The sequence below is a fragment of the Scyliorhinus canicula genome, chromosome 21 (assembly GCF_902713615.1).
Source record: "Scyliorhinus canicula chromosome 21, sScyCan1.1, whole genome shotgun sequence".
In the NCBI taxonomy this organism is placed as follows: Eukaryota; Metazoa; Chordata; class Chondrichthyes; order Carcharhiniformes; family Scyliorhinidae; genus Scyliorhinus; species Scyliorhinus canicula.
The window spans coordinates 54,456,525-54,472,394 of NC_052166.1; the positions used below are offsets into that span (position 1 = coordinate 54,456,525).

Genomic DNA, 15,870 nt, shown 5'->3' on the forward strand with positions numbered 1-15,870 from the left:
AACTTAATTTACATGGAATTCTAGTTTTAAGCAGGGTTCTGTAAAGTGGAACTGACTTTGTTGAAAAAACTCAGTCGAAACTAGGAGTATACAAGAGGCATAACCCTAAACACCTGATGGATACAAGGCGGACACACTGTTAAAATTTGTAAGTTTCTTACCTGCAGGACACCTCTGTACTCTATTTTAACCTGCTCTTCTGAGTCAGCAGGAGGGATGCCTGTCGAAGGTTGCTTGGGTCAATCTAGAAGTATGCATTTCCGTTCCAATGACGTGAGTGGGAAACAATTTTAATTCCGGCCTGAGCAGCGGAGTCAGGGCAGAAAAGGAATAGCAAGAGAAGAGGACAACAAAGGCAAGTCCTTTTTTCCCTGCGTAGAGGCTGGATGAGGAGGAGTGCTCCTCCAGGCCCACAGGTAAAAGCTAGGCCTCCCTTCCCCCACATTTCCCCTTCCTTGAATATAGGATTCATAGAATTTACAGTGCAGAAGGAGGCCATTCGGCCCATCGATGCTGCACCGGCTCTTGGAAAGAGCACCCTACCCGAGGTCAACACCTGCACCCTATCCCCATAACCCAGTAACCCCACCCAACACTAAGGGCAATTTTGGACACTAAAGGCAATTTATCATGGCCAATCCACCTAACCTGCACACCTTTGGACTGTGGAAGGAAACCGGAGCACCCGGAGGAAACCCACGCACACACGGGGAGGATGTGCAGACTCCGCACAGACAGTGACCCAAGCCGGAATCGAACCTGTGACCCTGGAGCTGTGAAGCAATTGTGCTATCTCCTCTTAGCCTTCTTCTCTCCAAGGAGAACAGTTCCAACTTCTCCAATTTAACCTCATAACTGAAGTCTTATCCCTGAAACCTAGGCTGGCTAGGCTGGGGTTGTATTCCGTAGAATAGAGAAGGCTGGGACCTGATTGAGGAGTACAAAATTATGAAGGACATAAATAAGGTACATAGGAAGAATTAATAACCAGGGGGCATAGATTTAAGGCAAGGGACAGGAGATTTAGAGGGGTTTTAAGGAAAAAAATGTTTCACCCAAAATGTGGTGAAAGAGTGTTAAAGCAAGAATGCTCATAATCCTGTGGTGGCGATTTCTTGTGCTGGGTTGTATAAGTATAAGTAGTGTTATGTGTAATACGGGGCTGTTTGGATGGCTAACGGTAACTTTGTCTTGCAGGGACTTCCGGTAGCGGCAATGACCAGCTGAGCCGAACGTTCGGAGGCTCCAGAAAAAAAAACGGACTTCGGGGCTTTTTTAAAGGCCCCCAATGGAGCTTAAGAGGCAAATCCCGACGGGGGAAGAGGCCAGGAGTCGCCCCAGAGGTCCCATGGTGCAGACCAGGAGCGGAGCAGGGAGGGAATCGGGAGGAAAAACTCTTGGAAAAATCGGGACCCGAAGGACAAAATGGCGGCCGGCGAAAGTTTTGAAGAACTGAAGAAGTGGGTCCAAGAGCAGCAGACGACTCTGCTGCGCTGCTTCCAGGATCTGAAAGTGGAGCTGCTGGAGTCCATCAAGGTAACCAACAGGGAACTGATGGAGACCCAGACGGCCCAGGGGGCTGCGATCCGGGAGCTGCAGCAGCAAGCCGCCGAGAAGGAGGACGAGGTCGTGGCCGTGGTGGGGAAGGTGGAGGTGCACGAGGCGCTCCATAAAAGATGGCAGGAGCGGTTCGAGGAGTTGGACAACCGGTCGAGGAGGAAGAATTTACGGATCCTGGGCCTCACGGAGGGGCTGGAGGGGTCGGACCTAGCGACCTATGTGGTGATGAAACTGAACACGCTGATGGGGGCTGGGTCCTTCCAGGGGCCCCTGGAGTTGGAGGAGGCCCACAGAATTCTGGCTAGGAGGCCCAAGCCGAACGAGCCGCCGCGGGCGGTGTTGGTGAGGTTCCACCAGTTCGTGGATCGTGACTGTGTGCTCCGGTGGGACAAGAAGGAGCGGAGCAGCAAATGGGAGAACACGGAGGTGCGGATCTTCCAGGACTGGAGTGCGGAGGTGGGGGGGACTGACAATGGGAGTGGCCCTGGAGGAGGCGGGGCCCGGCAGGGCGAAAGCGCGGGCTTTCTGCGGGGTCCCCGCGCTAGGAGAGGGAGGGGGCGGGGTTTCCTTTTCCCGCGCAGGAGCGGGGGACGGTGGACAGGTTGATGGGCACTATGGAGGAGGGGCAGTCCCACGTTGGGAGGAGCCGAAAGTAGGGCGGGAGCCGCTGGGGTTAGCAGAAGATAGCTGGCTCACGGGAGTGCTGTAGAGGGGGGGGGGGGGGGGGGGGGGGGGGGGGGGGGGGGGGGAACGGCTAGGAGGGGGGGGGGGGAGGGGGGGGGTTACCGGGTTGCTGCTGAAACGGTCAGGAAGGAGCTGGAGGACGCAGGGGTTGCTGGAGGGGGGGGAGGTGCCGCCGTGGGAAACTGGCAGAGCGTGGGACGCTGGCCGGGGGTGGGCAAGGGATGGGGTATGGCTAATCGGCAGGGGAAGGGGGCAGGGAGCCCTCGGATCCGGCTGATAACCTGGAATGTGAGGGGGCTGAATGGGCTGGTCAAAAGGGCCCGAGTAGTTGCGCACCTGAAGGGACTGAAGGCGGATGTGGCCATGCTGAGAGTGGTGGACCAGGTCCGGCTGCGAAAGGGGTGGGTGGGCCAGGTATTCCACTCAGGGCTGGACGAGAAGAGTAAGGGGGTGGCGATCCTGGTGGGGAAGAAGGTGTCGTTTGAGACGTTGAAGGTGGTGGCTGACAGTGGCGGGCGGTACGTGATGGTGAGTGGCAAGCTGCAGGGGGAGCGGGTAGTGTTGGTGAATGTTTATGCCCCAAATTGGGACGATGCGGGGTTCATGCGGCGTATGCTGGGCCGCATTCTGGACCTGGAGGTGGGGGGCCTGATCATGGGGGGAGACTTTAACACTGTGCTGGATCCCCCATTGGATCGATCCAAGTCCCAGATGTGTAGGAGGTCGGCGGCGGCTAAGGTGCTGAGGGGATTTATGGACCAGATGGGGGGGTGGACCCTTGGAGGTTTGCGAGGCCAAGGGCCAGGGAATACTCGTTTTTCTCCCATGTACATAAGGCCTACTCGAGGATTGACTTTTTTGTCCTGAGCAGGGGGCTGGTGTCGAGGGTGGAGGAAGTGGAATACTCCGCCATTGGCATTTCGGATCATGCCCCGCACTGGATGGACCTCGGGCTGGGGGAAGAGAGGGACCAACGTCCGCTCTGGCGCATGGAGGTGGGGCTGCTGACAGAGGAGGAGGTGGCCGGGAGGGTCCGGGAGTGTATTGAGAGATACCTCGAGGCCAATGATAACGGGGAGGTTCGGGTGGGGACGGTCTGGGAGGCATTGAAGGCGGTGATGAGGGGGGAATTGATCTCCATCCGAACCCATAGGGAGAGGAGGGAGCAGAGGGAAAGGGAAAGACTGATAGGGGAGATGGTGCAGGTGGATAGGATATATGCGGAGGCCCCGGAGGAGAGATTGCTGGGGGAGAGGCGTAGCCTTCAGGCCAGATCTGACCTACTGACGCCCAGATAGGCGGAAGCAAAGTGGAGGAAAGCACAGGGGGCGGTGTATGAACACGGGGTGAAGGCGAGCAGGATGCTGGCGCACCAGCTCCGGAAGCGAGACGCGGCCAGGGAGGTTGGGGGAGTGAGGGATAGCGCTGGGAAGGTGGTGCGGAGGGGGGTAGAGGTCAATGGGGTCTTCAGGGACTTTTATGGGGAACTGTACCGGTCTGAGCCCCCGGTGGAGGAGGGTGGAATGGGGCGCTTCCTGGACAGGTTGCGTTTCCCGAGGGTGGAAGAGGAGCAGGTGGAGGGACTAGGGGCGCCGATCGAGTTGGAGGAGGTTGTCAAAGGGATAGGGAGCATGCAGTCGGGGAAGGCGCCGGGGCCAGACGGGTTTCCGGCGGAATTCTATAAAAAGTATTTGGACCTGTTGGGCCCCCTGTTGGTCCGGACCTTTAACGAGGCATGGGAGGAGGGGGGGGGGGGGGGGGGGGGGGGGGTTTGCCCCCAACTATGTCGCGGGCGCTGATTTCCTTGATCCTGAAGCGGGACAAGGACCCTCTGCAGTGTGGATAATATAGGTCGATTTCGTTGCTGAACGCCGATGCTAAGCTGCTGGCAAAGATCCTGTCCACTAGAATAGAGGATTGTGTGCCGGGGGTCATACATGAGGACCAGACGGGATTTGTGAAGGGAAGGCAGCTGAACACAAATGTGCGAAGACTCCTCAATGTCATTATGATGCCAGCGGTGGAAGGGGAGGCGGAGATAGTGGTGGCGTTGGACGCGTAGAAGGCCTTCGATAGGGTGGAGTTGGAGTACTTGTGGGAGGTGTTGGAGAGGTTTGGGTTTGGGGAGGGGTTTATTCGGTGGGTGAGGCTGCTCTCCGAGGCCCCGATGGCAAGTGTAGCCACGAATAGGAGGAGGTCGGAGTACTTTCGGCTGCATCGGGGGACGAGACAGGGGTGCCCCCTGTCCCCCTTGCTCTTCGCGTTGGCAATTGAGCCCCTGGCCATGGCATTGAGGGAGTCAGGGAACTGGAGGGGCATGGTGCGGGGGGGGAGGAGCATCGAGTGTCACTGTACGCGGACGACCTGCTGCTGTATGTGGCAGACCCGGTGGGGGGGATGCCGGAGGTGATGAGGATCCTTGGGGAATTCGGGGGTTTCTCGGGGTATAAGCTGAACCTGGGCAAGAGCGAGGTGTTTGTGGTGCATCCGGGGGATCAAGAGGAGGGGATTGGTAGGTTCCCATTGAAGCAGGCAGGGAAGAGCTTCAGGTACCTAGGGGTCCAGGTGGCTGGGAGTTGGGGGGGCCCTGCACAAGCTCAACCTCACAAGGTTGTTGGAGCAGATGGAGGAGGAGTTTAAGAGGTGGGATATGTTACTGCTGTCACTGGCGGGGAGGGTGCAGTCCATCAAGATGACGGTGCTCCCGAGGTTTTTGTTCTTGTTCCAATGCCTCCCCATCTTTATCCCAAAGGCCTTTTTCAGGAGGGTCAACAGCAGTATCACGGGATTTGTGTGGGCGCATGGGACTCCGAGGGTTCGAAGAGTGTTCCTGGAACGAGGCAGGGATAGGGGGGGCTGGCGTTGCCCAACTTCTGTGGGTACTACTGGGCAGCCAACGCAGCGATGGTGCCTAAGTGGGTAATGGGCGAGGAGGGGGCAGAGTGGAAGAGGATGGAGGCGGCGTCTTGTGTGGGCACGAGCCTGGAAGCGCTAGTAACGGCGCCGTTGCTGCTCCCTCCAACGAGGTGTACCACGAGTCCGGTGGTGGCGGCTACCCTCAAAATCTGGGGGCAATGGAGACGGCACAGAGGAGAAATGGGGGGCTCGATGGAGGCCCCGATACGGGGGAACCATTGGTTCGTCCCAGGGAGCATTGATGGCGGATTCCGGGGCTGGCACAGGGCAGGGGTTAGGAGGTTGAGGGACCTGTTTGTGGAGGGGAGGTTCGCGAGCTTGGGGGAGTTAGAGGGGAGGTTTGGGCTCCCCCCGGGGAACATGTTTAGGTACATCCAGGTGAGGGTGTTTGCCAGGCAGCAGGTGGAGGGGTTCCCCTTGCTGCCTCCACGGGGGGTGCGGGATAGGGTGCTCTCGGGGGTGTGGGTCGGAGGAGGGAGGATCTCGGACATATACCGGGTGGTGCAGGAGGTAGATGAGGCCTCGGTGGAGGAACTGAAGGGTAAATGGGAAGAGGAGCTGGGCGAGGAGATTGAGGAGGGGACATGGGCGGATGCCCTGGAGAGAGTGAATTCCTCCTCTTCCTGTGCGCGGCTTAGCCTCATACAGTTCAAGGTGCTGCATAGGGCCCACATGACTGGGACAAGGATGAGTAGGTTTTTCGGGGGCGAGGACAGGTGTGCTAGGTGCTCGGGGAGCCCAGCGAACCACGCCCATATGTTTGGGGCGTGCCCAGCGTTGGGGGGGGTTTTGGAGGGGGGTAGCAAAGACGGTGTCGAGGGTGGTGGGATCCAGGGTCGAGCCAGGCTGGGGACTCGCAATTTTTGGGGTGGCAGTGGAGCCGGGAGTCCAGGAGGCGATAGAGGCCGGGGTCCTGGCCTTTGTGTCCCTAGTAGCCCGGCGGAGGATCTTGCTCCAGTGGAAGGATGCGAGGCCCCCAAGCGTGGAGGCCTGGATCTCGGATATGGCGGGGTTCATTAAATTGGAGAGGGTGAAATTTGCCCTGAGGGGATCAGTACAAGGGTTTTTCAGGCGGGTGGCAGCCCTTTCTGGACTTCCTGGCGGAACGGTAGGGAAATAGGCCGACAGCAGCAGCAGCAGCAGCCCGGGGGGGAAGGGGGGGAACTGTACACATGGGTTTGTGGAGGGTGCTATCTCTCTCCCTTGTTGTTTTTTTTTCTTCTCTTTTCTCTGTCTTTTGGTTTCTGTTTTTTTTTTTCCTTTTGTTTGAAGTTGCTCTTGCAGCTGGGGGGCATTGTTTACGGGGTGTTACCGCGGGTGTACGTTAATAGAGTTATGATGTTTATATTTTGTATTTTGTAAAAACTTCAATAAAAATTATTTATAAAAAAAAAACTTTGTTTTGCAGGGAGCTGATTGGAGAGGGGGTGGTCTTTGGGGCTGGTTCTGATTTTGGGTGTTTTTTTTTCTCTAAAGTGGCTGTTTCTTCACTGTTTTTTCTGATGTTTGTTTACTGGGGTATGTGAGGCTTTTAATATGTTTGACAAGTAGGGGGAGAGGGGAGAGAACAATGGGGAGTCAGCCTGCCTGATGCCAGGGGCGGGCGCTATCAAGACAGCATGGGTCAACTGACTCACGGAAGCACAGTGGGGGACGAGGTGTTAAGCTGGAGCTTGACTTGGGGGGGTTGGGTTTCTAGTGTTGTTGCTAGTGTTGTTGCTAGTGGGGAGGGAGCTGCTTTTCTGACAGGGGAGGAACTGCTACTAGGGGACAAATGGGAGGTCGGGAACGGCGAATGCCTGAGGGGGGGCTCGAGGAGGCTGAGGAGCTAGAGGCTGGAGCTGAAAAAGGGTGATGGCAAGTAGGCAGAGGGGGGAAGCCCTCCGACCAGGCTGATTACATGGAATGTCAGAGGGTTGAATGGGCCAGTCAAGAGGGCTCGCGTGTTTGCGCATTTGAGGGGGCTGAAGGCAGACGTGGCAATGCTACAAGAGGCACATGTAAAGGTTACAAACCAGACGAGATTGAGAAAGGGGTGGGTTAGCCAAGTGTTCCAATCAGAACTGGACTCAAAGACCAGGGGGATAGCGATATTGATCAATAAACGAGTGGCATTTGAGGCAGGGGGAATCGTGTCAGACAAGGGGGGTAGGTACATAATGGTCAGTGGGAAGCTGGAGGGGGTGCGGGTGGTATTCATGAACATATATGCTCAGAATTGGGATGATGTGGAATTTATGAGGCGCGTGTTAGGTAAGATCCCAGACTTAGAGTCACATAACCTGATCATGGGAGGAGATTTTAACACAGTCATTCATCCGGAATTGGACCGGTCAAAATCCAGGACAGGGAGGAGGCCGGCTGTGGCAAAGGAATTGAAGGGGTTTATGGAAGAGATGGGGGGAATAGACCCATGAAGGTTTGCACGGCCAAGGTCGAAGGAGTTTTCTTTTTTATCCCATGTCCACAAGGTATACTCTCGCATCGACTTTTTTGTTCTGAACAGGGCTCTAATACCGGGAGTGGTGGATACTGAGTACTCGGCAATCACAGTGTCGGATCATGCTCCACACTGGGTGGATCTACGGGTTAGTGTGGAGAGAGGACAATGCCCGCTGTGGAGACTGGATGTGGGGTTGCTAGCGGATGAAGAGATCCGTGGGAGGGTTAACAAGTCCATCCAGAACTACCTGGAAACAAATGATATGGGGGAGGTCTCTGCAGCGACGGTCAGGGAAGCTTTGAAGGCAGTGGTCAGAGGGGGATTAATCTCGGTACAGGCCCACAGAGAAAAGGCGGAACAGGCTGAGAGGGATAGGTTAGTGGAGGAGATACTCCAGGTGGACAGGAGATACTCGGAGGCCCCGGACGCGGGGCTATTGATGGAGCGGCGGAGGTTACAGGCGGAGTTTGCGTTGTTGACCACAGGGAAAGCAGTGGAACAGTTGAGGAAGGCAAGGGGGGCGATTTAGGAGTATGGGGAAATGGCAAGTTGAATGTTAGCGCACCAGCTCAGGAAAAGGGAGGCGGCTAGGGAGATAGGTAAAGTAAAGAGTAGAGACGGGAATACTGTCCTGGACCCAGTGGGGGTGAATGAGGTGTTAAGGACTTTTCTAGTAAATTATATGAGTCGGAACCAGGATAGCTGTAAGTTACCTCTGGGAAACACATCCTACCTCCTATGTTGAGTTAACAGATTGACTCGACTCAGGTGGCTTAGTGGCTAGCACTGCTGCATCACAGCTCCAGAAATATGGGTTCAATTTAGGCCTCGGGTGACTGTCTGTGTGGAGTTTGCACTTTTTCCCCGTGACTGCGTGGGTTTCCTCCGGGTGCTCCGGTTTCCTCCCACAGTCTAAAGATGTGCAGGTTAGGTGGATTGGCCATGATAAATTCCCCTTAGTGTTGGGTGGGGTTGCTGGGTTATGGGGATAGGGTGGAGGTGTTAACCTTGGATAGGGTGCTCTTTCTGGGAGCCGGTGCAGACTCGATGGGCCGAATGGCCTCCTTCTGCACTGTAAATTCTATATAAATCTATGTGCAGGTTAGGTGGATTGGGCACGCTAAATTGCCCTTAGTGTCCAAAAGGTTAGATGGGCTTACTGGGTAGGGTGCCCTTTCAAAGGGTCAGTGCAGACTCGATGAACCAAATGGCCTCCTTCTGCACTGTAGGGATTCTATGATTCTATTTTATGATTCAGGCTTGTAATTATCTGTCGCTGATCCCTGACTGGATCAGCTGGGATGTTGGCTGGATAGATTCAAATGAGGTCCAGTTAAAATCAGCCAGCATTCATTTCACAGCAGGTGGAAAACTATATCAGAAATGCAAAGTCAGTTAAAATCTATGGGTGCGGTCGAACAGAGAAGTTTCTAAGTGTCATTGGCAGGTTTTGCTGGGAGTTTCCCGCAAGCTCTGCCAATGAGTTCTCCGCCACTATCTAACCACACTTTTAGTCACTTTTTGGGGCCCTGAAAAGTATCTCACCGGTTTAGCCAACACTTAGGGCGCGATTTAAAGGAAACGTTTCTCAGTCTGGTAGCAAGCAGGAACTGCTGTGAGATTCCCGATGCTCAGCCCGGCGAGGCTGTCACACTATAAAATTAATTGGTCAATTTAACGACGTCCCACTGGCTTCATGCCACAAATGATTATCCCACCGGCTGATTCGCTGGAACCCACCGCGGTCGCCAATCTCTGCTAACAATGGGGAGGTGCACTTAAACCCCTCTGCATAGTCAACCCCACATATCTCGCAGCCATGTCAGAAGACCAGCCCCACGATTCGGGGATGCCGACCTGGCCAGATTGTTGATGTGGCCGAGACCAGACGGGATGCCCTGTTTCCCCCGAGGGTCAGCCACAGGGCAGCTACTGCCCGCCTGCTCAGAAGTGGCAGCGGCCGTCAGCTCGGAGATTGTTACCAGGAGGACCGGCACCAGTGTCGTAAGAAGGACAGTGATCTCCACCGGGCTACTAAAGTGCGGCTGTGATATTCAGAGGGGAATGTTGGCAACGCTCCAGCAGGTCCATAGCCGATTAGAGGAGTCCCAGAGGCTACGGACGCAGGAGATAGTGCCAGCAATGCATGGCACAGGGGCCAACACTGCTACGGTGGAGGCCGCAGTGGAGACCCTGTTGCATGATGTTGGCAGCAGGAGTGGAGGTGTCCATAGCGTGGCTCAGACGGTGACAGCCATGGCTGAGCGGCTTACTAGCACGTCCCAGTCACTGGGGGATGTGTCCCAGTCCCACGTGGACCTTGATGAGGTGCTACGGAGCATATCCCAATCTCAGGTGGATATAGCCAAAGCGCTGCGTAGCATGTTCCAGTCTCAAGTGGGCATTGCCAGGGCACGCAAAATCATGTCACAGTGACCAAGGGCACCAACACCATGCAGCAGACATAGTGGAGCTGCCAGAGCTGGCAGAGCCAGATGACAGAGTAGCAGCCAGGGCTCGTTCTAGCTGCCCCTCCATCCCAAGGTGAACTCCAGGGCCATATGGGCAGAGTCCGTGAGGAGGAGGCGCTGGGTGTCAACTCAGAGCCACCATACGGAGTGGTGGTGGTTGCCATCACACAATGGCGCCTCTCAGAGTCAGCACAGTGGGGCAAGGGTGCCAGGCCCCAGGGCCCCCAGTGGTCACCCACCAGGGGTATCGAAGGCCACGGACACAGTAGGCAGCATGCCGCCTCCACATCGGATGTGCGTCCTGGAGACGCACCTAGCCCCATCTATAGGACATGAAAGACTAAGTAGGTCGAGGATTAGTGAGAGGGCAAGGGGGAGGGGATTGGGGGTAAGTGGGGGAGGTTGTGATGAGGGGGAAGGGGTTGGGGGGGGGGGGGGCAGCACCAACGGGAGTCTGGGGAAGACAGGGACACATATGTATAGCACTAAGAAAAGTTGCAGTCGAGAAATATGACGCCTTTGGCAATTTCATCTGCATTGCGGGTCTTCTAGCCTCCAACTCGTACTGCGGGGCCCTCCCGGGTCTAGCCCCTCCTGGTCCGGTGCCTTCGAGCCATCTTCCTCCTCTGATGGTGACGAGATGTTCCTCCATCACCACCTTCAGCTTGTCACCTCGATGCTGTACCAGATTGTGGACGGCCATAGCAGACCACCATAAGAGGGCGATCATTCGTGGGTGTACTGCAGTGCAACCACCAGAGTGCTCGAGGCATCGGAATGTCCTGACTGCCCCAGGATGTAGCTGTCTGTACACTTCTTGGGAAGATACATACACCTGCATGATCTTCATATGGTGGTCGCACACGAGCTGAATGTTCAGGGAGTGGAACCCCTTCCTGTTGATGTGGGGCATTCCCAGACAGTCCAGTGAGTACAAGGCGACATGTGTGCAAACTATTACTCCCTGGACCTGGGGCATCCCGACAATGGCGGAGATCCTGTTGCCCGGGCATCTCATTGGGCCTGGCCATGTTCATGTAAGCAAATTACTTTGGATGCTGGAAACTGATACAAAAGCAGAAATTATTCAGACTCGAAACGTTAGCTTCCTTCTCTCTCCATAGATGCTGTCAGACCTGCTGAGATTGTCCAGTAGTTTCTGTCAAAGTTGATATCGTTTGCTACCCAGGCAACAGGGCTTCCATGACCTCACAGATGCACTTGTGAGCTGTAGCTTGTAAGGTGCCACGCAACTCCCTGGTCAAGCCCTGGAATGATCCTGAGGCGTAAAAGTGCAGGGCTGCAGTGACCTTGACGGTCACCAGGAGTGGGTATCCTCCTCCTCCACGTGATGCCAAGTCCACAAGGCCAAAGCACAGGTTGCCGTACCATCCCCTTGTTGAGGCAGAGTCTCCTGCAGTACACACTGTACGCCATCTGTTTGAAAGACCAGCAATGCCTGTACACCTTGGGCTGTCGCTGGCCTCCTCCTCTGGCTCCACTTTGGCCTGATGGGCGGCCGGGTTCTCAGAATGTCAGGCAGGGCCTGCACATGGGCTGCCGCCTCGAGCCTCTGACGACACTGCTGCCACTGCCTTCTCCGATGTCTGGCTGCCTGACCTGCCAGCAGCAACATGAGGACAGCTTCCAACTGGGTCCAAAGTATCATCCCGCCCTGTAATGATTAGCGAGGGTATGAAACTGACAACCAGCGGTGTCCTCTAACCCCGGAACCCTCCATTCCCTCATTGCTCCCAGACCCTCCCCCACCCACGTCCCACATCTCCTGCCCATCCGGCAAACCCTGCTCACGCATCTCTGATCCTTGGTCACCAGACTTTATATCCTGTACTCCAGACACCCGCACGTAACATTACCTGAGCCGTGTGCTAGTCCCATCCCTGGTGCACACACCCACCTTCTGGTCGCCGAAACGGAGTGACCCAGACCCTGGTGTTGAGATGTTGGCTGCTGTGTCCATGGTGTTGCCTCCCATAGTGTTCAGGCGCAATTTCCAGGCATCACGGTCTGATCGGGATGCTGGGCAATAACTCCACTTGACTACATAGCCCCCTACCCATGGAAATCATCTTGGGAGCTGTGAAGTGCTCATTAACTACGATTGCCAATTCCTATTATCATAGCCTTCAGCCGGACAGCCAGTGGCCTCTGTGGTCAGTGGGAGATACGGTGTTCGGTGGGGCAGACAGACAGGGGCTAGGGTTGCCCCCGGAATGGGAACACACGATCCAGGGGGTGCTATGGCTGAGAACACCCATCTTCCCCGTCCCCCCCCTCCAGGACTTGTGCGGGCATCCGCCCCGGCTCCAACCCCTCCCCCCACTTCCGCCACCGAGACTAGCTCCCTGGGGGCTCACCCACCATCCTCCCTGAGCACAGGCAATAACCGCAGTGCCCTAGGTTCATTGGCCAGGAACGAAGATAGCTACTCGATTCCTCTGGTCCTCACAGCAGCCCTTCCGCCAGCTTCACGTTTTTAAAAAGGTGTACTAATCGGCATCTGTGTGTCCTGCTGCTGGGGAGGCAACTGTTGTTGCTAGATCAGGGGTCGCTCCCGTTAATGTATGGAGATTGGCCTTAAGTGGTGATTATTGGATTTTTGCCATGTTACAGTAGAATCCTGATATCGCCAATGAAAGCGGGCCTGTTAGATCGCAAACCGAACTGTGCCTGGCACGGTTCCCGTTTTTGTTCTCTCCCACGATCTCACGTGCTTGTCGTGCTCTCGGTTAAGAGCATCACGGGCTCAAATGAACTAAATGAGAACAAACTCCAATAGCAAGCGCGTTTAGCTGCATGTTTTCCTGGCACTCGCCAGCACAGAGAAACACAATGCACTCAGGTTAGATAGGGGCCTCAACTGAGGCCGAACATAACCTCGTTTCTACACTGAGAAGCTCCGCCAGCCGGAACTCCTCAGTGTAACCAGAGATCAGGATGCCATTTAAAATTGGCGTCAGATTTCTGGAACTCTCGATGCAACCCTTGATCCCCCCGACTCCCAAAACACCAACTCACCATGCCTTTCGAACACAGCGTGGCCGTATTTCGTGCACTTAGAATTATTTCATCACTGGGGAGCTGAACTCATGGGCAGACTGGCTCCTCCGAGATCGGGCCGCCCATTTTGAAAGGGGGCCCTGATCTCTATGTGAGCTTGAATTCCCACAACTCCACACCCACAGGCAATGTCACCCGCACACACGTTGGGCATTAACCCACCCCCTCCCAAGTGAGGACACCCGGCTGTGGGGTCCCTAAGGGCCCCCCTCTTCAGCACTTCCCCCCCACACTCTTACAGTACCTACCCTTCCAGGACCCTCACCCTTCAACTTCCACCCCTAACCTCCCAGAGGCCCTTACTTATCTCCCCTGCACCCCCCTCCCCACCTTTCATACCTCCTTCACCCTCATTTCATGGGCATGCCCTTCCCTGGCCCTGAGTTTTGTCAGTGCTGCCCTGCCACCCTGAGAGTTTTCCTGTTGGCTTTGTGGTGTGACTCAGGCACCTTGGCACTGCCAGTTCCAGGCGGAGAGCCAGGGGGCCATCCTCCCCTATCCCTGACAACCCAGGGACCTCTGATGGCTTGGGAGAACTCCCGGATGCCATTCCGCAAGTTATACCAGATTAAGCAGTGCCCGGCTGAGGCTCTGTGGAGACTAGTAGATCCCGTCAGGCCAGTAGATCACGGGCAGCTTTGGTACGTTTGGTGGCCAGATGTGCTATGTCACAGGTGAGTGTTAGTGCCTGGCATCCAATCAGCCTTTGCTGCCTGGACACATTGCCTGAACACTGGAGGCTGCACAACCTAAGGTGCAGCAGCCAATGACCATACATCCGAGAGCTGGGCTGCAGCACTGGGGACACCCCTATGACCAGGAAGGTGGGTGTGTGTGAATCGATGGGGAAGTTCCCGGAGCCAGTCCCAGTTCCGGTGGGGGTCTGGGGCCAGGGTCCAGGGCTTGGTGCTCAGGGGCCCCTGTGGCCGGGGGTGAATGTGCAGGGCAGGGATCCTCAGCACAAGCTGGTCGTTGGATGGTAGCCTGCGAGATGGCAGGGAATGTAAGGGTGTAGGTGGCCACAGGGTAACAGGGCGGAAGCCATAACAAATTGCCGGTCTCACAGCTTCTCCAATAAATATTTCTTACAGATATCAAAGTACGGATGATATTTTGGACCCCGCAGTAGCTGCCCTCACAGTGGCGTCAGCAGTCCAGGCGGCCGGACGCCGGAGAAGGCCATGTGTCAGGGCTTGCCCGAAGCCCTGAGGACCCAGCCATCAATCAGAGCAGGAGGCCAGCGACAGTCCAAGGTGTACAGGCGTTGCTGGCCGTTTGAAGACATGTCGGACAGCATGTGCTGCAGGTGGCTCCGCCTCAACATGGGGACCCTGAGGCACTTTTGCCATGTCCTTGCGAACCTGACATTACGTGGACGAGGAGGATACCTGCTCCTGGTGGTCATCAAGGCCACTACAGCCCTGAACGTTTATGCCTCGGGTTCATTCCAGAGCTCGAGTAGGGACTTGCGCGGCATGTCCCAACCAACAGTGCATCTGTGAGTTTACGGATGCCTGTTTTCCCGGGCAGCTGACTATATAACTTTGACCTGGACCAAGCCCACCAAGATGCCTGGACAGCAGGATCCTCTGCTATCACCGGGATGCCAGGTCCAGGGGGGCAATAGTCGCCCTGCATGCACCAGGTGGTCCGGAAACGCCCTTCGTTAACAGGAAGGGCTTCCACTCCCTTACGTATGTGTACACTTCCGAGGGAGTGGGCATGATAGCTACATCCTGGGACAGTCGGAGATCCCTGGCATCTTCGAGGGACACCCCAGGATGAGTGGATGGCTCTAGGGGGTTAAGGAGTACATTGGGGCCTGGCTAATGGTGCTCAGTGCTGTAGGAATTCCATGACCCAATGCGGAACCCAATACAACGGGGCTCATGTGGACACCAGGGCTGTCACTGAGTGATGTATAGGGCTGCATAAAATGTGGTTCCGATGCTTCGACCGTTCTGGTCTTGCACACCTCCATACCCCACCATTTCATTGACATCCTGTGGGGGTATGGACATTTGGACAGTGGGGGAAAAGATAATTCTGTCTGGCACCTTGTGGCGCTGGACGTGGGTGGGTGCCAGGGTATGCCAGGACACAGTATTGTGCTGGGGTGGTTGCGATGCCAACCGCAAGGCTGGGTGACCGGGAGTGCAATGCGGGACTGGTGCAGGGGGCCAATGCCAACTCACCTGTGCGGCCCACAGGAGGTTGTTGGGTTTCTTGCAAAACTGGGTTGCAATCTTCCTGGTAACACTCTACGAGCTGACAGCCGCTGTCACTACCACCCACGCGGCACTGACTGCCCTGACTCCCTCGGGTGAGTAGGGTTTTTCTTCTGGACTCCACCACGTCGAACAGTCTGGCCATCTCCGAATCGTGGGCAGGTCTGCTCAGTGGCATTGCTGCGTGCTGTCTGGGGTTTGCGCTGCAGGATCGCTTACGTGCTGCTCCCCCTCATTAGCAGGGAACTGCCGAGTAAAGGTCTAGGCCAATCAGCTGGCAGGACAGTCGATTCTGGCGTGAAGTCCATGAAATCATTAAGTACCCTAATTAACGTTAGATGCCGCTGACGGCCTTGCCAGGTCGGCCATCTGGAAACACCCGCCTGTTCCCACTCGCTACTGCACCTTAGAAACTTTTCCGTTAGATCACGCCCTACATGTTTTCAGCATTGCTTAAAATATGTCAAACACCTTTATTAATCTAATT

At 55.9% G+C, this 15,870-nt stretch overlaps 1 protein-coding gene across 1 annotated transcript in view; it reads right to left on the reverse strand.

Annotated features, from left to right (window-relative positions):
- Positions 1–15,870, reverse strand: part of LOC119955595 (complement C5-like) — a 193,434-nt gene that overhangs the window by 126,884 nt on the left and 50,680 nt on the right.